The sequence below is a fragment of the Schistocerca piceifrons genome, chromosome 6 (genome assembly GCF_021461385.2).
Source record: "Schistocerca piceifrons isolate TAMUIC-IGC-003096 chromosome 6, iqSchPice1.1, whole genome shotgun sequence".
Classification (NCBI taxonomy): domain Eukaryota; kingdom Metazoa; phylum Arthropoda; class Insecta; order Orthoptera; family Acrididae; genus Schistocerca; species Schistocerca piceifrons.
The window spans coordinates 350,817,137-350,844,808 of NC_060143.1; positions in this window are offsets into that span (position 1 = coordinate 350,817,137).

Sequence of the window (27,672 nt, forward strand, 5' to 3'; positions counted from 1 at the left end):
CTCATCATTTATTTCCAAGAAAATCCTACCTAAACCTGTTGTCCCTAAACCCAACTTTTTTTGGTCATATCCTCTTTCAAAATACTGTTTTGGCCAGACCATTTTCTTACAGCTTCTCTATGCATTTCTTCCAATTCATCACAACTCGTTCTGACATATAGCCTACCCCATCTTAAGCTAACTTAAATCTACTGAGCTCAGATGCTAAACTAAGGGACAAGGCAATGCAGCAGCACAAAACAATTAACACAAATAGCAATAACAAAAAAATGGAAATTGGCAAAGTAAGCTGCAATATTACAACTAATATAAGGCAATGAGCAGCAAACAAGAAAAATAAATCAGTAGTAAAACTGGCTTAACAGAGTAATGTAAAGTGAAATTTTGTAGCACTATGCCTGACAAACAGCAGCAGCAAATGCAATAACTTATATCTAAACATGACATAGCTCAAACAGAAAAAATATTACACTAAAGACAACAATGCAGACAAGGGAAATGTATATTCACATCTTAATGTCTATGTAATTAAAGTGGTGCACCACAACTTATTCTACGAGAAATATTACCAAGTAGTTGAAAAGAAAATTATGTATGCAAATCCTGTGAAGGGAAATGATTATTTGTGCTCTTTTTTCTAAGAAAGTACATCATAAACGTATTCTTTACTGGGTCTGTAGACAGAAAATCTACATCTATTAAATGTTATTTTAACCAATGCTGCAGTGCTGCTAGAAACTTGATATTCAACAAAAATGAGCAAATATATATATAAAGCAACATATGAAACGTCATTCACTAGGCAAATGGCGTCTCCAAAGACAAAAAAAATCTCTCAACTAGAAAGACAATAGATGTAAGATGTTTCTCATCATTTCATTAGGCATTTTAGTAAATATCATAAATTAAGAGCTCCACAGTGTAATCATATGTTTTCAAGTTTGAGTGTGTCATATTTGCGATGCTTTCTACAAAGGAATGTCAATAGCGAGGATAATGGCCCCTTTTTTTTCCACCTGTGCCTCTGAAAGGCACACACTAATGGCTTTTTTCCAGACAACTGTCGCGCAGCTGGGTGCCCATGACGCATTATGTGCAGGTGGTCACTTAACTTTCTTATAGAAATATTTATGAGACCAGTTTGCACTAGAGTGACTGTCTCATATAAAAAATTTCACAGGTCGAGAATTTGCGTTGCAAATGTGTAGAAACAAAATCCTATGAAAATAACAGTGTTCAAAAAGTTTTCATCGGCATTGTGATACGTTTACACATTTACATACATTTCATAACTCTTAAAGTATGATTCTTGGTTTCCAACATCCTTTTCCACAAATCAGAGTCCCTAACCACTACTCATTATTCATATACATATTCATCGACACTTCTTCAATATTTCATCATAATAAATACGTAGTATAATCAAATTCCTCATATATGGTAGCATCATTTTATTGATCATAAACATACCTCAACAGCATAATACATATCGTCATCGTAAAAATAACATCATAACACCTCAGTCAAATCTCAAAAACGTCGTAGCTTTCTGCAATAATGTCAAAACCTAAAAAAAATTCTCTGCTCATTTCAATAGTGTCATCTACCTCAAACATACTTTAAAATCACGCTCCCTTACCAAATACATCATTCAATGTTCTCATAGTATCACAATGGTTCCGAAAAAATATGAACAGTTCACAAAGTATAGACAAAATACAATTTCATAAGTGTGAAGTTACCCAACTGTGTAATTGCATAAACATGTGTCACTGCTGTAGTAAAAAAATGTTTATCTCTCAGTTAAATGATCAGATAGCTGTGTAATTTGTGTGTTAGAGAAATATGGTACCGAAGTGTAAAGTTGTATAAGCAAATACCATATTAGCTAGGGCTCCTTGTGCTTGCCAAACACATGGTACACAAAGTAAACGTGAACCCCCCTGAGGATTAATGAATAATACCCTCGGGTGTTACAGATTACAGCAATGGAATGAAATGTATCACGGAAAACCTTTGTATCATCGTACTTCAAATATCTTTAAAAATAAATGTTTTAAGTACAAAATTAATCACTCAAATACGTGTACTGTAGCGCTAACCTGTGCATCTTGTTGTAAGATAATCTCTGTGGAAGTGTCATAGTTATCGTCCTCCGAAAGCTAAGTTCTGCAGAAGTCAATGTACTTACCTCATGATAAACAAAAGTGAAATGCTTTGCGTATAGATATCTTAGTTATTATGCTTATTGCCCTGATGAAGAAAGTACTGTGCTGTAACGTATTGTTGTGCTACAGGAAAGGCTGTCTCATTGTAACTATACCTCAAAAGTTACTACTAAAACATGTTTTACTTTCAAGAATAATTCAGAAAAACTGTGCAGATATGAAACAGAAACACCGCAAAAGCAACATTGTAAATTGTCATTCATTAGTAGCGTCGTGATACAATCGTGTAGCTGTCACATAAACTAACCACTGTGTCATCTGGTATCTCACAGAAAGTACTTTAAATCCAGAATGTATTTTCAAGTAAACCAAAATGTTGCATTAAAATCTCATTAGCAGTACCAGTATATGTTCTAAGTATGTAAGCCTTATAGTCATTATGTAATTGTGCAACTAACAAGCAAGAATGTACACACTCAATAACACTGTGTCATCTGCTCACTATAACAATGCATTCGTAATTTCTGTTTAAAAATGTTCCCTAGGTTCTAGACTGGATAGTTAACTTCAAAACATTGTTGCATGTTAACAGTTTCTCAGTGTGACAAATTATGGCAAAGATTAAGTTAAAAAACAGATCATCTCTCAAGAAACGGTTTTACATGTGAAATGTGGTGCAATCATTTACCCTTTCTCGTGCGCAGAGTTTCAACTTCCAAGTAATTATCATGTTGTATACGTCGTTGCGGAATGCTAAAATTTTTCTCAAGGTTAGCATCTATGTTATTTTTCGCTGAGCCAGCTGGAGCACGTGGCTGCCTGCGGTGCGAGTCATTGTCTGTCTCCTTGTTGGCGCGCGTCGTTATTGGGATTAGGAGACCTAACTTCTACAAATTCACCTTGTCGAGAGTGCCCTGCTCTGTTTGAATCTCGCCAGTTCTGATGCAATTCAAGTCTGTGTCGTTACGATTATATCGTCTGTCGTCATGTCGGTAGTTCCTGTAGTTTCTTTCTTGTCGGTTAAGTGGTGGAGAATTTCTCCCTGAATTATCACTGCACGGTGGACCGTTGCGTCTGAAGTTATTCTGTCTCCCGTGATAATAATAGTTCTGGTTGCCATATTGTCTGTTTCTATGATTGTCTCTGTTATATTCATTACTACGGAAATGCGATCTTTCTTTGAAACTCTTACTACTTTGCCAACGGTTGTCATACCGGTGGTGTCTGTTTTGGTCACGATATGTGCTGTAAGAATAGCCTTGTCGTGTATTATTTCTGTCATCGCGGAATTGTGACAGATGTGACCTGTAATTGTTGTGCTCCTGATTCCGCGTTCCGCGATTGTCAGTGTCAATTTCCAGTTCTTGTAACAGTCCCTGAAAAGCTTTAATGTCGTCTTTGCAACGTCCTGCTAAAATAATATGTCGTAAATGTCCAGGCAGTTGGATTAAGCAAATGCGGATGAGTTCTGAGGGGCTGTATGGGTTTGAAAGATACTGATTCTTATGCAACATGTCTTCAAAATATTTCATAAGACTGGAAAATTCAGATTGTTCGAAACGTTTCATCATTATGATGCTATGTTTTAGCCGGTCTTGTGTAGCTTGAGACCAATACGCTGAGAGGAAGGCATGATAAAATTCTCCTTCACTGTGACGACCGTGAATGACCGATCGCATTCTTGCAGCTGGTTCATTCTCTAAATAGCCACACATAAATTCTAATCTGTGCTCTAATGACCAGTTGGGAGGAAAACAATGAGAGAATTGATGGAGCCACGCTTGTGGATGAATGTCGTTGCCAGAATTCTTAAATGTTTTGAATTTACGTGTAGTAAAGAACAGCTTATAGTCAAAATCATCGTGTCGGCGAGTCGCATATCGGTCATTGTTACGTCGTGTCGGCGGTTCCATCTCAAAATTCGGTGCACATTGCCAATTTCTTTCATAACTTCCGAAATGCCCTGTGTTATTATTTTCCGGCTTTTTCCGTATTTCTAAGTCCCTCTTTCCGTATTGGAGCGCGAGTGTCCTCTGAAATTTGTAATTTTTATATTACTTCCCGGATTTCTCTTTTGTGTTGCGTATTAATTTGATTCTGATTTTGCCTGAATTTTCTAATTTGTTCATACTCTTCTGTGTCAGTGAGGGCTACAGGTCTTGTGTCATTCAGATCATCATCTACATTTGTAAATACGTTAGTGAACTGATCCGGAAGTTCTGCTACTTTCTCCGATAGTGAACACATTTCCTCAGTGTGTTTCTCTGAACCAAGTTTCAGAGTGTCCATTTGTGTTGAAATCGAATCTACTGTGTCCTTTAAGTTTTCCTGAGTTTTTGCAAGTTGCGTAACCTAATCAGTAGATGCAACTGAGTCAATTTTAGCTAGCAAGGTGCCGTGATTTTCATGAACAATAGTTTGCAGTTCTTTTATGGCTGCTTCGTGATTCTGTAATGCATTTTCATGCCGCGAAAAAATAGGTTGAAAATGCTCACAAAAATGTGTTTTTACGTCATTACAGACTTTTTGACATTTCGATTCAATGTTATATAACTCAGTAGTTAAATCTACACGTGTTTGTTCAAGTGTGGTGTCTAACTTCCGAAGATTTTGTTCCATTGTGTCTAACTGTTGCTGTGTTTGTCTCTGGTGTTGTTCCATTGTGCCTAACTTTTGAAGATTTTGTTCCATTGTGTCTAACTTTTGAAGCTTTTGCTGTGTTTGTCTGATTTTGTTCCACTGTGTCTAACTTTTGAAAATTTTGTCCCATTTGTTTCTGATTTTGTTCAAGCGTTGTTTCTAACTTTTGTAGCCTTTGTCCCATTTGTTGCATTAACTGTAATAACAGTGCACTGGATTCTGAAACATGTTCCTCAGTGCTATTCGGCAGTGCATTTGAACCGGCAATATTCGCATTTTGAAAAGCAGAAAATGTGTCTTGATTTATTTGAGAAGACGGTGAGGACGCAAAACCTGAATCTACAGTATTTGCAAGATTGTGTCCTGTCATTTCGGAATCCTGAGGCGAGCTGTTGCCGACCGATCAATCGATAATGCTTCCGTGTTCACTAATTGTTTCACTGCCTACACCATTATTTGCAGCCCGCTCCATTTCCCTATGCACAATTACCAAAGTACTACTTTGAACATTAGTTAATTCATTAGATGGTGGCGCTAACACACTGCTTTCGTCTTCACTGTCATTTCTCAGTTTACTTTGGAGCCTAGTATTACGTTTGTCACTCGCCATTATTGTCACAAGATTTCACACGACAACACAGAAAAACACAATTTGAAGAGCAAAAATAAGAGAACACATTAACATAGCACTGAAAATAATATCTAGTTAATTGCAAGCGCAGCTGCGAAATACTTGGTGCAAATCTACATGCAGGCCAACAACAATGAAAGACTGCAACTACAAAGGAGATTCTCTCTACAATTACGCGCTAGCAATAAACAATAGCTACACTAATTACACAAACTACAAGAAAAAATCAAAAATTTCCAGTGAGGTATCCTCGGCGAAGGGTCGACATATGAAACGCCCCTTAGAAATATTATACAAGACTGTGCTTAAACTGACACACAATATTTTTTAACGCAACGCAATCTGACTTTCAAAAATCCCTACAAAAGAATGGCCCTGACTAACATTAACCTATACGTTTCACAAATCACTTACCTCACAAAAATCTTCGTTACTCGAACTACTGCAATACAGCGAGCGCCACTACTGCCAGCTAAATAAAAGATTCAAACTACTAAAGGCACTAACTACTAATAGGCATAGTTAGCAAATGAAAGATTTTAATAGAGAACAAACAATGTATTTACCTTAATAGTGTTGGAAAGTCATAATATACATAGCAGTTCATGACATCCAGCCTTACAAATTTCAAAACTCCGCCATTTCTCTCCCCACATCCACCACTGCTGGCGGCTCACCTCCAACTGCGCAACGCTACGCGCTGTTCACATCCAGCTGCCCAACACTACAATGGCAGACAACAATGCAAACTAGCCACAGACTGCACACAGCACAGCCAGTGATTTTCATACAGAGCGCTACGTAACGTTGCCAATAAGAAAACATAAACAGCCTACTTACAGTATCAAGCGGTTAATAAAGTAATTACTGTCATGTTTTTGTAATATTGTTATCCACAGATACACAGGCAGCTAATTTATTATTTCTAACAAAACAGCTGCTTAGTTTTACTGCAGAGTAGAACTGACCCAAAAAAAAAACCTCTTTTGTGAACTCTGAAGCTGTGAGCACATTAACGACTTGTGGAACCTTGCCAACTATTCGTCAAAATCAATGTCACTGATGAATTAAAAGATATTTATAGTAAGGTTCACTCCATCACTCTGTACGGGGATAGGATCGGAAATATAGTACATTATTATTTGCTGTGCCTTTTCATATGTCGGATCTAACTGAGGAGTAGAAAGAAAATCCTTTTGTAAGCTTCAGTCCCAGTTGTTCGCTCTTAAGAGACAATGCGTTACAGGATTCCCCTGAAATCGTAACAGAACTGGCGATTTGTTTTCTTCAGAGTTGTTACATTTTGCAGCAAAAAATCGCCAGTAATTATGCATTTCAGAAAGAGAGAAGTTTGACGAGTTAGGCCAAAATAAATCATTCTTTAGCTGCAATTTCGGAGTAATTTTGTAACCCACTGCCTTTTCAATAAGGAACAGGTGTTATTAAAACTTAGTAAATGATTCTCTTTCTGCATCTTAAACCCCTTGAGCGACGAGAAACTGAGGTCAAATCAGGTCAATAACTTATCAAGAAGTACATCCTCGATATGAAAATAAATGTGTAATTTTTTCACTTATGTTGTTGCAAAAACCCGCAGCAAATCTCGTTTCACCGTTCATTGTCCTTAAAAATTGCATTGTTTCATTAGTTTATGAACCGCTAGAAACTATTTACTAAGGTTAAAATGGTTTATAAGTATATATAATCTATCTTTAACACATTAAAAAATATTTATGTTGAAATATAGAAATAAGAATAATGTTCAGAATTGTTTAATGTCACTTACTTTGGTCCAGAAGAGTGGCCATTATTCACGAACAAACATTTTCACTAACTTTCCAGTAGCTGTAAAAAGTTTAAGTGCTAATGAAGTTCAGTTTAAGTGTGGCCCAAAGGATTTATTTGCAGCCAACTCCTTCTACGCAGGAGATGACCTTCGTAGAACCAACTGATATCTACAAATTATTACAATAAGAAAATAACCTGAGTATTATGTAGAATCTGACTTCAGTACATCTTGTGATGGAGACTATCTCCAGTGCTAATTAACGCAGTGTATTTAGAGACAGTCTATACAGGAACGTTAATTAATGTAAAATTATGTTATTCATTTTTTTGTGTATGTATCGACACAAATGTAAAAAAAGTTACGTAAATATATGTCCGTCATGTTTTATACATTTTCTGCCGAATCTTAATGTAAAATAAAGTGCTTCGTTCTTGTAGCTGAGATGATTGAGATGGAAGGGTAAGACGAAAACGAAACTCGAAGACTGATGGCTGATCTGTGAAGACACCCTGGGAGAACGAGATTGATTGTTATTAGAGTTGAAAGGAGTGCTATTTTGTGGAGAGAAATTAAATTCTTTGTGGTAACACTTGGATGGTGCAATAAGAAGTGAGTAGTTAAAGTATTGAGGCAATCGAAGCAGTTTCTTAGAGTGCAGAGACCAGCGGAATGAAGAAGTTGCCAGAAGCGTATCATGGCGTCATTTCTGGAGTGAATCACCAAGTTTTTGTGAAGAGACACCGATATTTGGAAATTCACAACAGAGAAGAGGTCTTGAAGAGAGGATACGAAAGGCAGAAGATACATATACTGAAGATTTAGCAACAAGTTCTATGCAGAAGAGAACAGGTGGTCGAAGATTACAAGACATCGGAAAGAAGAGAATCGTAGGCGGCTTTCATCCCAAAACGGAATTGTAAGATGCTTTAACAAAGATTGTGATGGAAGCAGATAAAGGCGTTATTTGGACTAATAAAAAAAGGAACTGTGAACTATAGTGGAGATATGTGGCCTGTTATAGAAATTGACTGTTTATCGATTTTTCGTTTTTGAGAAAGTAGACTACGAAAGGCGTTAAATATTGTTAATTTATTTTTTGCTGGGAGGGCCACGTCACTGTTTTATTCCGAAAATTAATATGGCTTAGGCTTCCACTGTTGTACTTGAAGCGCTGTATCTCTGAATCTCTCCAGCAAATTCCATTTCGGTATTCTTTCTAAAGAGTTTTAAAAAGTTTTATCAACGAGGTGGTGGAGCGAAGCGGCAGTTGTACTAAATAGCATTTTGCAATTAACTTGTTCACGTACGAGATGGCTTATCACAATCTCGGCATCTTCGAGTTATAGTGAAACATCTGCCACTCTACAGGTTCAGTCTAACATACACAGTCACGACACTCATTGCTGTAGAAATTGTTACTATCTGACATTTGGAAAGAAACTATGGCCCCAAGCGGCGAGAAAGCGAGCAGTAAGACTAATATTTGTGTTTTAGTTATTTTTCTACTTCATTAACGAGGTAGTTATTAATTTTAGCATTTAATGCGTTAGTAAATTATCAAGAGACTTGAATGGTCGTAAGATAATTGTAAAAGCTCCCGAATCTCAGTGATTCTTTGACATAATCTACAACTCATACAAGGAGAGATACTTTAGAATATGCGTATAACTGTAGATTACTCCACTGGAAGCAAGAGAATATAAACAGATATTTCGTGTACGAAAGCATATATTTCTGTTGTTGTCTGTTCTTTTTATGATAGGTACTTTCCTTGACATGTGACAATTTTGTATGGAGTCTAATGATTCACATATTCTTATACTTCACTTGACTCTCTTACATACGAATATTTTTGGAAATGTAAATCATTTTGCTCCATCTGAGAAATATGAAAATAATTCACAGTAGATAGTGTACCATACTTTTTTCCTATACCCATTCAGATTAAAGTGGTGAACTTCTTCGCTTTAATTACCTTTTGATGTGTTGAAGACAGATTATGTATGTTTATAATTTCTTTCAACCATATTGAGAACTCTCTAACAATTCATAAATTAATGACTGTGATGTTTTTGTAACCTTGTTATCTACAGATAAGCAGGCACCGAATTTGTTATTTTTAATAGAACAATTCTGCATCTGTAATGCAGAATAGAGCTAACCCAATAAGTCTCTTTCCTACCTCTGTCGTATTTTGGGAAAAGAAGCAAAATTTAACGTGGTAAATGTACCATATGTGTAATTCAAAACTTGTCACTGATGCGTTCACTGAGAGAAAAATGTTAAGCAGTCAGATAAAAGTAAATCGCCAATTCTGTTGCAGTTTCAGGGCAGTCCTGTAATCCAGTGTATCTTTAAGAATGAAAGGCTGGGACTGAAACTTACCTAATGATTTATTTCTACATTTGCATATGAAAAAGTATATTAAGTAGTGTACCAGATTTCTGTTCCTATCCCTGTACAGAGGCGGGATTGAATCTTCTTACTACGAACATCTTTTAATTTATCAGTGATATTGACTTTGACGAATAGTTGATAAGATTCTGCAAGTCGCCATTGTGTTCACAGCTTCAAACTTACGAGATTTATTAGGTTAGTTCTACATCAAAATACAGCATTGTTCTCTAAGAAATAACAAAATAGATGCCTGTTTATCAGTGGATAACAAGGCTACAAAAATATGATAGTCATTACTTTATGAACGACTTGAGACTACTCATTAACGTTGAAACAGGACATAAATATATATAATCTTCATTTATTACATCTAAAGATGAAGCACCCTGGCCAATTAAAACTGTGTGAAGAACAGAGAGTAGAACTTGGGAACTTTGCCGTTCGCTGGCAAGTGATCTACAGACTGGGCGATCCAAGAACAACTCAGGAGCCGTCCTCACAGCTTTAGTTCTGCCAGTACCTCATCTTCTACCTTCCACACTGCGAAACTTGCAGGAATAGCACTAATTGGAGGAAGGATATTACAGAGACTTGGCTTAGCCGCAGTGTGGGGGATGTTTCCAGAATGAAATCTTGGATGTGGGGAGAGAGATGGCAGAAATTTGAGAGCGGACGATCTGGAAGTGTGTCCGCCAGAATAAAGAAATTCGTAAGACTGGATGTTATGAAATGTATATGTAATGCAGGACACACTGTTTGTTCTCTACCAAAATCTTTCATTTGCTAACTATGCCTATCAGTAGTTAGTGCCTTCAGTAGTTAGAATCTTTTATTTAGCTGGCAGTATTGGCGCTCGCTGTATTGCAGTAGTTCGAGTAACGAAGATTTTTGTGGAGTAAGTGATTCATGAAAGGTATAGGTTATTGTTAGTCAGGGCCATTCTTTTGTAGGGATTATTGAAAGTCAGATTGCGTTGCGCTAAAAAAAAGTGTGTGTCAGCTTAGTGATGATCAGAATAAGTAAAGAGAGAAATGTCGGAGTACTTTCAGTTTTGCTCAGCTGTTTGAAAATCAAATAATGTAGAGGTTTTCCAGCACTGTCATTCTTAATTTTTCAAAGTGGACGTTTCAAATATCCCATTAAACAAATAATTGGCGACTAGAGGGGCCAGTAGCTTATGAGGAACCACATTATTTCGGTTTGCTGTGAAATAAGAGAAGAAAGTTCATCTTTCTTTTCAAACTCGAAAATTCTGTTTTGACTAGTTGTCAATGGTTCTTAAAAATTTCAGTATTGGATTGAAAAAAAAAAACTTTATTTTGTGCTATATCACCACAGATAAGAAAGTTCTATATGATAACCATTTGTCAATACATTCTCCTCTTTGTGTGCTTTATTGTGCCAATATATCATTTCGTTATTTCGACTAGTTTGAGAGAGATCAGAGGTGTTATGATTATTTCATTCTCGTGAGCGTGTGACCGGAACTGAATGCGGTACATAAAATCCATTTTCTCGAGACTGGAGACAGATAGAGACTTTCTTCCAATATGATAACTAAATTTCATACGCAGCAACATATTGTGTGATATGCACCAAATGGCTTCCACTATTTTTCGTTGCAATCTATTTGAATTTCGTGCAGTGTCGTATTTGATTATCAGAATAAGTATGACCATTAGCAAGATTAGGGGAACATGACGTGAAACTGACATCTAAATCTACAAGTAACGTAAGAATCAAAGTTTTGTAATGAATAGTTTCTGTAAAGTGATGTGAGAAAGAGCTCGCGGAGTGTGTGTGACGTTCTGCTCGTAGTGGGACTGCTGCTCCTTTACTAGAGTGGCCGTCACGAAGTTAGACACCTCAGCGTCACACCCGACACCTGCAGTCCACAGGCGTTAAGCGCTACGTCATAGCTTTGTAGCCACATACACACTTAACAGTGCAGTAGATAACCGCCAGTTGTATGTTCAGTGTTTTCGTGTGATATTGTGTGTTCACGTGTGATTTTGGCCTTACATGAAATGGTCTACTGACGTGTGTTTGGTAATGAGCGAAATGTAGGAGCAAGGGCCTACTTGTTGTGCCACTCCAGTCGGTGTGCGTAAAGGGAGGAAGGAAGTAGTACTGAATGTGCTGAAGAATTTTTACTGATCTGTCCACTAGTGAAGAAATCATGAATTATATAAATTTTGCGCAAGTTCATGCAATGACATCAAGACCCTGTGGTATCTCGGAATCGATTGAATTTCATATTAAAAGTGTAATAACTTCGGCAGAATCTATAGATGTGAATATGTGCTTTGGTTTTCTAATAAATGTATCTAAATGAAAACGAAAATCTACGGAATCTGGCGATTTTGAAAAAAAGTTAGCGTGTTGAACCGTACATAGATACTGCGACAGAAGAGAGTATCCGACGGCAAGATATCACAGGGTGATCTCGGTGAAAATAAGTAATTATTCTAAGAGACTTCCTTTCCTTGTGTTCTCCGCTCCCTCTCTTTTTGATTCAGAAAGTGTAATGATGGAAGAAAATTTTTAATGGAACGTAGAGACCTTGAAGCAGCAGGAAGAAAGTTTTTCGTACAATGCGTTATTGCATTGCTCTACTTCAACAGAAATATTGGCCCCAAAGTAGCTAGATGTACTTTTGTACAGCGAATATTGGTGATGGGTGCAGTGGCAAAGTGTCACCGAGAGCTGTAAATAAAACATTTTAAGGAGATAGGAAATACATTAAGGCGAGCCGTCGAACTAAAATCTTGGTGCTGGTATGTAAGTACTCACAAATAAGATGCGTTCATAAATGGTACGATACAATAATGATGTCTCAGATGTTGCCGATATTAGTTTTGTAACTTTCTTAAAAACTATTTCGCTGGAAGTTTCTGGGAGGTGCAAGAGAACGCCAATTCGTAACTGACGACATTTTTCGTTACACAGGCGGGACGGTTTCACAGCTCTTACGGTATTATATTTTTTATCTCGCAGTACTTTTATATTTTCACCATAAAATATTTATCACATGCATCTATAAACTTTCAGAGTGTTTGAACTTTTATTTTGTCCAAATGCATCAGTTGTTATGCTTTTTCAGCAAGCCGAAATAAAAAAAAACTGAAATGTAACTTACCAACTTAGACAATTCTGTAAATATTATTGGAAGTTCGTATCTGTATCTGTTTATGCTTGAGTGACTGTGTGTGTGTGTGTGTGTGTGTGTGTGTGTGTGTTAACTTAGGTCTATTTGGTTACTTGCGAGGACTGAATTAAGAGTAATAGTGAATAAGTACAATGAGGGCAATTGGCCACACTTTATTTATTTTGTAGAAATAGTAGCAGGTACAGAGTAACTGACTCCAGCAGTTAGTTCGAAAGTCATCCTTCATATTTGTATTAGTGGAGGAAGAGTATTTTAGAATCTTCAGTGGTACTCCAGTATTTGTCTCGACAAACAGCCATTTTCTATTTATAATAACAAAATCGCTATAATCTTTAGTGCAATAATGCGATCAATGTAAATAAGTGTTGGAAATCGAATCTTCTCTTTCATAATGCAAGGCTACAATAGCCTAAGAATTATGACATGGCCTTCTTTGTATTGTACTTTTATATATTTTGGGAAAAATTTGCTATTACATTTGATATGAAAATATGTTTAAGATTTCTTTGACTTATTCTGCATCCATGAGGATCATTTCACTTGTGAGCGCTGCAAGGTACATTAACATCTGTTTTTCTTTTTAAAAACGAGATCTGTAATCATGTTTTCTGAGATGTTCTACAGTCTTCTACGGAGCTATGGAACGAGAAGTAGCAATCAAATCTAATGTGTACTGCATGATGCAATCTTATCCATAAAATACTTTCATTGCATATCAATAGAATGTCTAAATACTATGATGTCACATTGTCTGACAAAAGAAATGAAGCATCCAGAACGTAGGAGGAAGCGGAATGAAATTGCAAGGTCTGACAGGATTTGTGATGTTATGTTAATGACGACAAAACGGAGTCTAATTTACAAAGAAGTAATGGAAATGCCGTGTGGCTAGGGTCTCCCGTCAAGTAGATCGTTCGCCTGGTGCAAGTCTTTCGAGTTGACGCCGTTTCGGCGGCTTGCGTGTCGATGGAAATGAAATGATGATGATAAGAACTACACAACGCCCAGTCCATGAGCGGAGAAAATCTCCGACCCAGCCGGGTATCGAACCCGGGCCGTTAGGTATGACATGCCGCCGTGCTGACCACGCAGCTACCAGGGGCGGACAGTTTGCAGTTTGAGTCCACTTGCCAGTATGGCGTTGAAACCTCTCAGGTCTGAATGCGAGCACTGATTCGATTGGGAAGGGTGTTACAAAACTGTTGTATCTTCTCCTGAAGCAAGCTGACCCTCAGCTACTGTAGCTGGTCTTGATATCGTGGATGCTGGCAGTGGGACGGAGTTGACATCTGATCTGGTCCCATACGTGCTCTGTCAGGGACAGATCTGGGGATCTTGCTGGCCACGGGCGAACCCAATCATCACGTACGTAGTTAATAGAAACACGTGCAATGTGTACACCAGCACTGACCTGTAAAAGAATCGCACCACAAGAATGTCACGTGTGACGTAACACACGAGGATGCAGGACGTACGTGGCGCACCGTTGTACCATCGGAATTCCCTTAATCATTACTACCCATTGCCTGAAGTCAAACCCGATGTCTTGTCATATATTAACGACTTAAATGACTTGTACGGTGTTACCCTTAAGGCTGTTGGGAGCCATCAAGGGCACTCCAAGACAGGAAATCAGAGACACAATGCAGTGAGCGGGCAAAGTGGTAGCGTGCAGGTTACCGAAGCTAAATAGCAACACTAGAACCATGCAAATTGCAGACGCTCTGGGCAGCTGTCCCGGGGGAGAAGTTTCACTTCAGAAAATTAACTGGTAGCTCCATCTACCGCCTTGATGCTGTTGTAAGGTATCACAGTAGAAGATGGCCAAAAAAAGGTGCGTCTTAGCAGACGCAGCAAGCTTGATACTTGCTCCAGAGAATTGCAACGTCACTGGGCTTACGGAGGTTAGAGTGCTACTATAGCAGCCCCTCCTACAAAAGGGCCGGAGGCGGGGCCAACTGACGTACAACACTGTTGCTTCTGGCCATAATAGTAGTGGCGGTGAGGTTTAGCTTTCCGCTGAACGCTGTTGATACCAAACTTGGTCTTTGTTACTGTAAAGTCTAGGAACATCGCTACCTACCGAGTAGGAGAAGGGAAGGAATCTAAAGGTGGTTGGCCAGAGGCCTTCGAAGTGCAGAGTGACTAGCTAGATTGGTCAAAGCTTGTTAAGTGCCGGTCAACTGGTGGGTTGCCTATAGGGAAGGAGAAATAGTGCGCCGGCACGATTTTTTGTTCAGAGAGTGTTCTCAGTCAGATCGCTGGGTCGCCGACTTCGTGTCGCTCGTGGCTGGCCTCAGTAAGCTCCGACGTGTTTGTTTTTCTCACTTGGAGTCTGCTCTCAAGTACTGCTTGTGTTCGCTACTTCCGTTAGCACCTACCCCCGTAGCTTGAGACACTGACTTCTCTTGTGCAGCCAGTTGCCTCCTCTGCTTTTTCTAATCTTTAGAGTCTTGAATATAGTAGTTAGCCTCATCACTAATAAATATGGTTAATCAGACCCCTTAATTCCATGAGTCTCATGCTGCAAGGATCCCGTCTAGTTTCAGAATCCGCGTCTCTCGCAGGGGCCCTGTGACAGTGTTTGGCCCTGATCCAAGTCATCAACCTGGAAGAGAACCTCGAAGAGCACGTTCTATTGACACACAATCAACGCAGATTTAGAAAACATCGTCCTCGTGAAACACAATTACCTCTTCACTCACAAGAAGTGTTGAGTGCTATTTACAAGAGATTTCAAATTGATTCCTTATTTATAGATTTCCAGAAGGCTTTCGACACTGCGCCACACAAGCGGCTTGTAGTGAAATTGCGTGCTTATGAAATATCGTCTCGGTTATGTGACTGGATTCGTGATTTCCTATCAGAGAGGTCACAGTTTGTAGTAATTGACAGAAAGCCATCAAATAAGACAGAAGTAATTTCTGGCGTTCCCCAATATGGTGTTATAGGCTCTCTGCTATTCCTTATTTATATAAACGATTTAGGGGACAATCAAAGCACACGTCTTATGTTGTTTGCAGATGATGCTGTCGTTTGTCGTCTAGTAAAGTCATCAGAATATCAAAACAAATTGCAAAACGATTTAGGAAAAATATCTGTGTGGTGCGAAAATTGACAATTGACCCTAAATAATGAAAGCGTGAGGTCATCAACATGGGCTCTAAAAGGAATCCGTTAAACTTGGGTTACACGACAAATCCATGTAGATTCAACTAAGTACCTAGGAATTACAATTACGAACAACTTAAATTGGGAAGGACACATAGAACCTGTTGCGGGGAAAGCAAAGCAAAGACTGCGTTTTATTGGCAGGACACTTAGAAAATGTGACAGATCTACTAAAGAGACTGCCGTCGTTACGCTTGCCCGTTCTCTTTTGGAATACTTTTGCGCAATCTGGGATCCTTACCAGATAGGATTAATGGAGTACATCGCGAAAGTTCAAAGAAGAGCAGCGCGTTTTGTATTATCGCGAAATAGCGGAGAGTGTGTCACTGCCATGATACAGGATTTGGGGTGGACATCATTAAAAGAAAGACGTTTTACCTGGCGGGGGAATCTCTTACGAAATTTCAATCACCAACTTTCTCCTCCGAATGAGAAAATATTTTGTTGACGCCGACCTACATAGAGAGAAACGATCTTCATAATAAAATAGGGGAAATCAGAGGCCGCTGTTCATGACTGGAATAATATGGAATTACTGTGAAGGTGGTGCGATTAATCTGCCACACACGTTGAGTGTGGATTGCTGGGATGTAGATTATCCATGTAGATGTAGATCAATCTGCCTTCAGTGGCAGTTTGTCTTTCTGCATTTGTTCCTCACCGCTCGGAAATTGCAGACTGTGAAAGGTGGCTACACTGTGCCACTGCGCCAGAGAGTGCGCCAAAGAGTACTATTAAGCCGCCTCCACAGTGCGTGTTTAGAGTTCGTGGCAGTCAGTGGTTGTTAAGAGATCGGAGAGGACTGTGTGTGTGTGCGTGGGCAGAGCTCGTGGTTGTCGTGAAGTTGGAGCGAGATGTTGTAGTAAAGAGCGTTGTTTCATGTCTTGTGCAGTTATTTGATGGGAGAGATAGCAGATGATATTGTAATGAGTGCATTCGTCAATATATATGAAGGTAAAATTTACAATGTTCGTTTATTTATTTGTGTATCTGAAATAATGCGTCACTACAGGTTCAGTCAACAAAGCATCTGGCTTGTGTTCTTGTATTAGAGTGAATTCTGGTTTTCTTGCGTAATTATAGTTTTTCTAAATTTCTTTGTCACGTCAGTATAATTGGTATCAAAATTCTTGTCTTGTTGGAAAAGAACCGTGCCAGATGTGGGCGTTGAGTCACACTCCCACATACAGAACAGTTACTCTTGTGCTCATTGGTTTCGTAGATTTTTATAGTTGCTGGGGTCTTAATTAATTAACTGTGTTTACGAAAATTTTCTTACATTGTTCTTTGCAGTCAGATTGCGTAATAATACTAGTCAGGGCCAACCGATTACGAGACTTGCGTAATCGGACGGACATACTGCTACAAAAAAAAAAAAAAAATATTTTCAATCATATATTTAAATAAGCCCCCATGCACGTGGCGACCGCTGCTTCGGATCGTCCCTTGGAATTTTTCTGATTGTGAAAATTGTAGACTGTAGTATTGTTGTAGTAATTTTGAGTTTAGTGATTGTAGTCTGTATTGAGTGTGTAGATTTGGTAATTGGCATTCTTCTAATGGTATTTTTCAAAATTTAATTTTTATTGCCTTGTATACGCGTTTGACAATTTTGTGCAATTATTTCAATTGTTCGTTAATCGTGTTTGAGGGAGACATCTAGTGTGAATAGTATTGTTGGAGATAAAGAGTCATTGTGTGTAATTTTCGTACAGTGACGAATCTTTCGTATATTTTGTAAATGATTACGCGATCTATGAAAAAGGCGAAAATGATGAATAGTGAGAATAACGAAATTGTTGACATGGCGAACTCGCCAACACAGGAAAACAGCATTGTGGATGATGGAGTTGAAAACAATGTAATAAGTCGGGAAAATAGTCCAGAACCATTTCAAAATTTTTCTCAATCAGAAAATTCACAGAATACGAGATTAGCGATAGAAGATCCTGAAATAGTATCGAACACAGATAGCTTTATGGCTATGCAGAAGGAAGTTAGTTTTGTGGGAAATGTTAGGGGCGAAAGGAATTTCGAAAAAGTTAGTACGGAGCAGTTGATGAGTGCTATATTAAATGTGGGATCACAGTTGCGATCTGAAATTAAAACTGAAATAGGATCAATTAGAACTGAGATGGAAGCAATGACAACACGGTTATGCTCACGAATAGGGACATGTTTCAAAAATACGAATGATGAATCAAAGAAAGAAATTAGAGAAGTACAACCGATTTTGAAGGGTCACAATAATAATTTAATTTCAACAGAAATCAGACAAGAGGAACAGGACAGAGAACAGGAAGAAAAAGATTGCGTGATAGGACAGAAATTTTCAGAGTTAAATTTACAACGTGTAAAAGATAAGGAAGAAATATTTGTGAGAATCGAGGAATCCGTACTAAATGACTTAACGCAACAGTGTGAACAGTCAACTACTAAATGTGACAATACCGAAACCCGAGTCGCGACATTTACAGAAGACATAAATAAACAGAAAGGACAATTAAGTGACTCATCGGAAAGAGTTGAGGACATCTCAGATAAATTGACAAGTGTTAGTTTAGCAGAGGGGTTTGAAGAAAATAATTTGTTTCATTTACGGGATGCAACAAGAGAGCGCCAGGCGCGCGAACTTTACAATAATCGACATACGGACTGGGACAGACGCGGTAGGTCTTTGTCGCCACGAGGCGAAAATATTGACTGTAAACACTTCTTAACTGTTCGGACATTTAAGATCTTCCGCAATTCTAAGAATGACATACATCCATGTTCATGGTTAGATCAATTTATGTACGCACTTCCGCCAAAGTTGCCATTAAGTCACAAACTAGAAATTATGTGCGGCTATTAAAGTCCTCAGGGGATTCACTACTCTAAGTGAATATGTGCCGTAGCGAGCATAGGGCCCCGAGCTGTAGTGGTGCTATTTCTCTTTTAGTTTTCTGGACCGCTACCTACTCTTTTACTATTCTTTGCATCTGTCAAACGAACTCTTCGACTATCAATCTATCTAGACAGTAAATAAACAATAACCGGATTTGACTATTTACCTAAATGAGATTTCGAAATTTACTGTTCTAACCTATTAATGTCCTCAGGGGATTCACTACTCTAAGTGAATATGTGCCGTAGCGAGCATAGGGCCCCGAGCTGTAGTGGTGCTATTTCTCTTTTAGTTTTCTGTACCGCTGCCTACTCTTTTACTATTTTTTGCATCTGTCAAAACAACTCTTCGACTATCAATCTATCTAGTGAGTAAGAACAATAACCGGATATGACTGTTTTACCCAAAAGTGACTTTGGAAATTACCGATTGGACTTACTGTACCTATTGCAGCATTCATTTGTAGTCTAAATGAAATTTTACCTGTTTATCTTCGTGACAATATTATTTCATATGTTGACGACATTCTTATTGTTAAACGTTCTTGGAGTGAGCACAACAAAATTTTGGATTCATTATTACGTATTTTTGCACGAGTTGGCATTACAGAGAACTTGGAAAAATCTGAATTTGGTCGTTCTCCGGTGAAATTTCTCGGTCACATTATTGCTACAGAAGGTATTCTTCCTGATCCAGAGAAACTAGATGCTATTCAGTCCGCAATGACATTCTTTTTAAACGAAAATCGGTCGACAACTCTGTTTGGTTAGTTTGTATTCCTGATGAGTGGGTCAATAAATTGATTTGGTATACGCATTTCAGTTATGCACACTTTGGTCCCAGAAAATGCTTTCATAAATTACGAGAAAATTGTTACTTCAGTAATATGGAAAAATGTATTCGATCTGTTCTTGCCAAATGCAAATTATGTCAAATGGCTAAGCCTCCAACGATTTCTCACAGGGCACCGTTGTTTCCCGTCATTCCAGCGAAATTAAAGGATATGGCTGCAGTCGATTTGTTCGGTCCAGTGGTTCGATCTACTAATGGTTTTGCGTACATTTTCGTAGCAGTGGAACTGACGTCAAAATATGTGTGTTTTACACCTTTACGCAAAGCAACAGCTCGTTCAGTATCTAATGCTTTCATCAAACATTTTCTTAAAGAAGTTGGTCATGTCGATAAGGTTATATCAGATAATGGATTACAGTTTCGTTCTAAAATTTGGCTTCGTACTCTACAGCGTCGTAAAATTAAACCAATCTTCATTTCACTTTTTCACCCTCAATCTAACGCTTCAGAGAGATGGATGAAGGAAATCAATAAATTGTGTTGTCTTTATTGTCATCAGAATCACAGAACTTGGGATCAGTATCTTCATATTTTTCAAAACATTCTGAATGAACTTCCTAATGATTCAACTTCTTTACCACCTCTATTGGTATTAAAAAATAAAGTACCAACAAATCGCATTTCTGAAATCGTTCCTTTTCCGCCTTCACGGAAACTGCGGCATTCTGAAGTTGTCAACCTGGCTCTACGAAATATTGCATCTGCGGCTGCTAGAAGAGAGAAATCAGCGAAACGTCCTGGTCGTTTAAAAACTTTTTCAGCTGGTCAGAAGGTATTAATTAAGTCCCACCGTTTGTCTCACAAAGGAAAAGGCTTGTGTCGCAAATTTTTTCTGCTTTATAACGGTCCATATAGAATTCGTAAAATCATTCATGATAACACTGTTGAAGTAGAAACTCTTAAATCTCGGCGCTCTAAAGGAATACATCACATATCAAACGTTAAAATTTTTGTGGAATGACATACTTTAGAGAACCAACAGCTAGATGTAAACATGCGGAAAGTACAAGGATACCGCGCTGTGTTTTGGCGGCGGCACATACTCAAAGCAACAGTCAAGTCTGCGCGCCGCACAAGGCAGTCGTTGACCGCAAACAATTGCTTCCTACGTCACGCGCCTACAGCTGATCGAGCGCTCAGTGCGAATGCACTGACAGACGTAAACAAATACACAGTCTAATTTCTCCGACTAAATTCAGTATAAAGCTATAGTGACTTGATGAATTCTGTTATTAACATTCAGTATTTTTCAGGATACGGTTGTATAAAATATTTAAGAACTTCAGGTAAATTCTGTGCGTGTCCGACGTTAAGACGACTTGCTATCGAGAAATTTTCAGGAAGAATGTAATTTCCAAGAAGAAACTAATTAACTAAAAAAGGGTAACTATTAATTGAGTTTATTTTTCAGGTAACATATTTCCACATAGGTACGTACTTTAGACGTAATTTGCTGCTCGCGATTAGGTGATTCATACTTTGTGCTAATTTTATGTTCTATGGATTTACTTGTGAAGCGACGTGCTTGTGTACATTTACTGATTTTGACAATTATTGATTAATGAACTGGGTTGTAACTTGTGTATATTATGCATCGCTTGGCTGCTATGCTTTTTCACTGACTGATTTTGACAATTATTGATTAATGAACTGGGTTGTGACTTGTGTAGATTATGCATCGCTTGGGTGCTATGCTTTTTCACTGATGTCATATTTTTTTTTAATTATGTGCCTGCTGAGCTTATTTATTTAAATTATAATTGTAACCTGATTTATTGTGCTGATATGTTTAGGTATGTAAGTTATACTTTGTCATTTATCTGCTTGCGCCTTCATGTTTACTTATTAAGATGACATATGAACATTTATTTGCTTATGCTGATATGATGCTAATGACCTGTTTATTATGCTAATGACATGTTTACTGCTATGCGTATGTATTGCATATTTATACATTTCTGTTTTGTTGTCATAGCTACTCTTCAATTTAGAATATAGCAATGCTGATGTACAGTGTACGAACATAGAGTTTAGGTTACACTGTGGTATTAATTATAGATTGTTCGCTTGGCAGAGCCTCGTTGTAGGAATTGTGCTGCATCCACTTGTTGACTTTTTGTTCTCTACTGGTATATTTACTCGCTATTGCAAGTTTTGCTTACACATTTCTGTTTTGTTGCCATAACTGCTCTTTAATTTGGTGTATAGAAATGCTGATATACTGTGTATAAACATAGAGTTTAGGTCACACTATGGTATTAATTATAGATTGTTCGCTTGGCAGAGCCTCGTTGTAGGATTTGAGCTGCATCCACTTGTTGACATTGTGTTCTCTACTGGTATATTTACTCGCTATTGCTTGTTTTGCTTACGCTCAGTGCCTTATATTTTAAGATAAGAAAATTAACTGCTATAATTCGACGAACGACATTAGTACAAGAAAGTCATAGAAGTCACATGAGCTGAGGTTTTATAGAAGCTGTATAAATTTATGCTAATAGGAAGGAAGCTAACGACATGACAGACCAAAACTAGGTTTAGACCATTAACAATTATTACACTGCATTTTTCGTGAGCAATTGAAATAGGAAGTGACACTTGACACAAAAAATACTCCACATGTTTGCTTCTGCTATGATTCTTGAAGTGGTGTACACACTGTGAAATATTATGATCATTCACACTCCGTAATCGTACTTAATTACTGAGAGTTATTCGAACTAAGTCTGTTAGAGGTCAGGTATGCATTTCTTTTATTTAATGATGGACAAGGAACCAAAATGTATCTTATAATTTATAATGAGTAGAAAATTTGGGTCAGATGGATTACACAGAGGTTGTGTGTTGACAATGTGTCTTCGGATTGTATGGGATGCTGACTTGAAGTTGCATTAGGATTTTATCTGTACTTGTTCGAGGAGACTGACTAGAGGAAAGAGTTGTGATGGAAGTGAGATGATATTGGTGCTGAGGTTTATATTTATCGACGTATTATTGAGGTATGATTATTGGAGTTTTTGTGGACAAGAGGTAAGGTAAATGATATTAATGATAAGACGTATTGAAGAGGTATTATTGAGGTATGATTATTGGAGTTTTGGTGTATAAGAGGTAAAGTAAGTGAGGAGCATATTTTTTTTGTTGGTCTTATGGAACAAGGAGGATGAAGAGAGCAGACTAGAACACTAAAATAGAAGGAAGATAGTCTATACACACACTTTGTTAAATAACTAAGCAGTATATACTTTTTTTTGGAGAGAGGAAGTAATTGCATATCTTGGCTCACTGACAGTTGTTCAACAACAGTACATTTTGATCTGGCTTGGCAAACATTGGTCTTGACATGATGACTATGACGTTGACTTAACTATTATTGACTGTTATACATTGCTGCCAGTACTACTTGATACACATGATGAACATCAGATTTAGACAGAATTACATTTACACAGTTAACACTATTCAATTACACAGTAGTACTTAATGTGGATGAAAGATGAGTGAGTGTGTTTTGTGTGTTTTCCTTTACTAATCCTAACCACCTATCTCCTAAATATTATTTTATTTGTTGGTAGTGGCTTGCACTGACACCCATGAATATTATAGGTTTACTGATATTTGTGTATTGTAATAGTTAATAGGACAATTATCTGATATCATTTGTGTGTTTGTTATGATTTGTATGTTACTGTAAAAGCATTTGTATGTGTATTCAAACTATTGTTCATGCCTGAACTGTCTGATTAGTGAAGATAAATATTCTGAACTGTTACCGGCACTTTTCAACATGATGTGTAACATTTAGTCATGTTTAATTTCTGCTGATGAACTGTGTGATCAGTGTTAGTGAATTTTGTCGAACTGCTTCTGCTGAGAGATGTGACTTTTTGCTGTTTGCACCTACTCAATATTGCTGGGTGCCACTGTTAGAACTGTTTCTACTGAAATGATGTTACTTCTTGCTGTCTGCACCTACTCAACATTGCTGGGTGCAACTGATGGACTGTTTCTGCTGAAATGATGTTGCTTGCTGGTGTCTGCACCTGCTCAATATTGCTGGGTGCCACTGATGGACTGCTTCTACTGAAAAGATGTCCCCTGTTGCTGTGTGCACCTGCTCAACTTTGCTGGGTGCAACTGATGGACTGCTTCTACTGAAATAATGTTACTTTTTGCTGTCTGCACCTACTCAACATTGCTGGGTGCAACTGATGAACTGTTTCTACTGAAATAATGTCACTTGTTGCTGTCTGCACCTGCTCAACATTGCTGGGTGCCACTGATTGACTGCTTCTACTGAAATGATGTCACTTGTTGGTGTCGGCACCTACTCAACATTGCTGGGTGCAACTGATTGACTGCTTCTACTGAAATGAAGTCACTTGTTGCTGTTTGCACCTGCTCAACATTGCTGGGTGCAACTGATGAACTGTTTTTACTGAAATGATGTCACTTGTTGGTGTCTGCACCTACTCAACATTACTGGGTGAAACTGATGGACTGCTTTTACTGAAAAGATGTTACCTGTTGGTGTTTTTTTTGTATAAACTAATCATTGAAAGCATTTTATGTGAACATTTGTATAAACTGATTTTTTGTATATTGTGTAAACTATTATGTAAAGCCACATGTATGAAAAGAAGTTGTATTGCTTACTGTATTTCATATATTAGGTTAGTAAAAGGTCAGTGCAAAGCCAAAATTTTAACTAATTATGTGATGTTTAGGTATTAATATTATCTTTATTTTTGTCTGTATTATTGTGGACGAATTTGGTGGTATTTTCACCACCAATGCTGGCAAAAATACCATCAAATTCTGGCCTGTGGAGGAGGGGCATATGAAAGGTGGCTACACTGTGCCACTGCGCCAGAGAGTGCGCCAAAGAGTACTATTAAGCCGCCTCCACAGTGGTTGTTGAGAGTTCGTGGCAGTCAGTGCTTGTGAAGAGATCGTAGAGGACAGTTTTGTCGAGAGCTCGTGGTTGTTGTGAAGTTGGAGCAAGATGTTGTAGTAAAGAGTATAGTTCCATGTCTTATGCAGTTATTTGATGGGAGAGATAGCAGGTGTTATTGTAATGAGTGCATTTCGTCAATATATATGAAGGTAAAATTTATAATGTTCCTTTATTAGTTGTGTATCTGAAATAATGTGTCACTACAGGTTCAGTCAACAAAGCATCTGGCTCGTGTTCTTGTATTAGAGTGAATTTTGGTTTTCTTGCGTAATTATAGTTTTTCTAAATTTCTTTTGTCACGTCGGTATAATTGGTATTTAAGAATTCTTGTCTTGTTTGAGAAGAACCGTGCCAGATGTGGACGTTGAGTCACACTCCCACATACAGAACAGTTACTTTTGTGCTTATTGGTTTTGTTGGTTTTTTTAGTTGCTGGGGACTTAATTAATTAACTGTGTTTACTGAAATTTTCTTACATTGTTCTCTGCAGTCAGATAGCGTAACAATTCTAGTCAGGGCCAACCGATTACGAGACTTACGTAATCGGACAGACAGCTACTAAAATCATTTTCAATTATATATATTTAAATAAGCCCCCATGCAACTGGCCTCAACCCCCGACTTTTTTCTACCCTGTGTTCGGACACAACAGTTGCTTCTCAACATCTGACGTAATTCATGCCCCACAAATACTATACCACGCCTGGTAACAACACTAAATGCGAACAACACTAACGCACTCTGTTGGTCGTCCCATGTGCTACAGAGAATTGCAACTCTGAGCATTTACGAACATGATGTGTATGTAAATTTTCGTCTACGAAGTTACATTGACATCCAGTCACGTGTTCCAGGTGCTTCACTTTCTTTGTCAGGCAGTGTATATCGGTGACAAAATTTATACCTGCTTACATATTCTACGGAAATTTCAAGGTAAGACAGAAGATGTATCTAAATGTAACATTATAATTTTTTGTGAGATGGACCTAAAAATTACAATTTAAGAGGCATACAAATTTCCTAGTTTCATTACTTCAGATTGGCCTTCCTTCTTGTGTGTGCTTTGTGCAATAAATTTGATGACTTCCAGTTCTTAAAAGGAATTTTCAGTACTTAAAATTTCACGTGAGGTGATGTTGCTTCATTTTGAGAAATTAGAAAGGCGACAATAATACTTTCAGAACAAATCTTATTCCCTTTATTACTTTTGCTATTATTGGACCCACTGAGTTTCGTAATTCAGTATATAAGATTTTTTAAAAGAACGAATTTTAATAGCAAAAAGTTTCGTTTGATGCGTAAATATGCAAGGGAAGAAGTAATTTATGAGCATATAAATATATTTCACTTCGGGATTATTGTCTCGTTAGGAGAGAGATAACTCATTTTCTGCTTATGCGAAATAGGGAATCTCCTTGGCTTAGCATTTTCAATACTCGACGTCCTTTTTATCTGGTTTACTCGATGTGAAGGCAACCGAGAGATCAGCACTGCTGTTGTATAGGATGCTTTTGATATCGTAACTTCGAGAAATGGTTTCCTGCTGCCGTGGTTCTGGCGGCCGTGTGCGGACAAGCATAATGCACTGCAAACATTGTGAGAGCAATGACATTAGCGGAGTAACGTTCGACATAGCGCGGCCTTCATCATAGGACAAATGAACGTAGGCACCACATAATCGTGGCCGTGCCGTCGTCGGTCCCCATCGCTTCAATATCCGTATGGCTGTAAGGCAGTCAGCTCTGATGAGCCAAACCATGCGAGGGACTGTATCGTAGTTCTGGTTTGGGCAATTTTCTATTGAGGACGGACATCTGACATCTGTGTCGAAATTAGTATGAAGTTGTACTTCATTTACTTCTCTCCCTACTTGTCTGTGTATGGATCCTAATCCTTATTTTCTTGATGCCTACAGAAAATATATGATGGTGGAAGCAGAATTGATGCACAACTTGTCTAAATTTACCTAAGAGAGTTTCTTGACCAAGTCGTTGCCTTTCTCACAAAGATTTCCGTTTAATTCTGTAAGCATGGATATATAATAAGGGAGATGGCACTACAGATTTCGGTTTTAAGTTGGTTTGAAGCCGGCGCTGCCATACTGGATGTCCCAAAATGTTATCGTACAACTTTTTACGATTGTTTTTGGTTCTTAATTTCTGTCAAGTGCGCGCAATACGTCTTTCAAACAGTATATATCAAAGTGCTTTCGTGTATAATAAACTGTCAGGAAGAGTTTTTCAGACGTTTTCCTCGTATTAAATGCATATTTTAACCAGTGACACGATGTATCTAGTCTCGTTGCCGTAACTTTATTTTCGTTATACATTTCGAAAAAAGAAACAAGATAAGAAGTATGTAACGTGATAAGGCTGCTTTCGGAACCCAAAATTTTCCTTGGCATAAACTGATGAAACTGATGTTCCGTGTATATTTCTTCCCGACAATACTGAGAACATATTTTTGCTATGTGTCGTCGGTTTCCAGTCGTTCGTTCTCATAGAGTTGACTCAGAGAGATTTTCGAGTCGGATTGATAGTAAGTCTAAAGTTTGCATGACAGAAATGAAACCACTACAGTAAGTCACCGCAACTGAAATTCATGTATATGAGAGAAAATACCATTTGAACACGACCAGTTATGAATGAAATGTGATTGTTTTACACATTAAACTGTAATTAGAGCGATTAGTACACTCGCAACTGATACAAGCTGGCATATTTTCTTTTTAAACTCTTCCACCAGACGCTAATGTTTGGGGCAACTGGCATGGCGAACGTCACCTTCAGCTACAAGTTTGTGACGGTCTAAAGACTACCCTAACTATACCTTCATGTTTTTAAGCATACTGTAACTTACCCCTCCGTCCAGTAGTGACGGAAACAGCAGAATGAAAACAATCAATTCTGTCGGTTGTTGAAAACAGTAGACTTATTCGACTGCAGTTTTGCGTATCGGTTGAATTTTTCATCCATTCTTTTGAGTGAAACCAGTCCGAGGGAACAACCGAA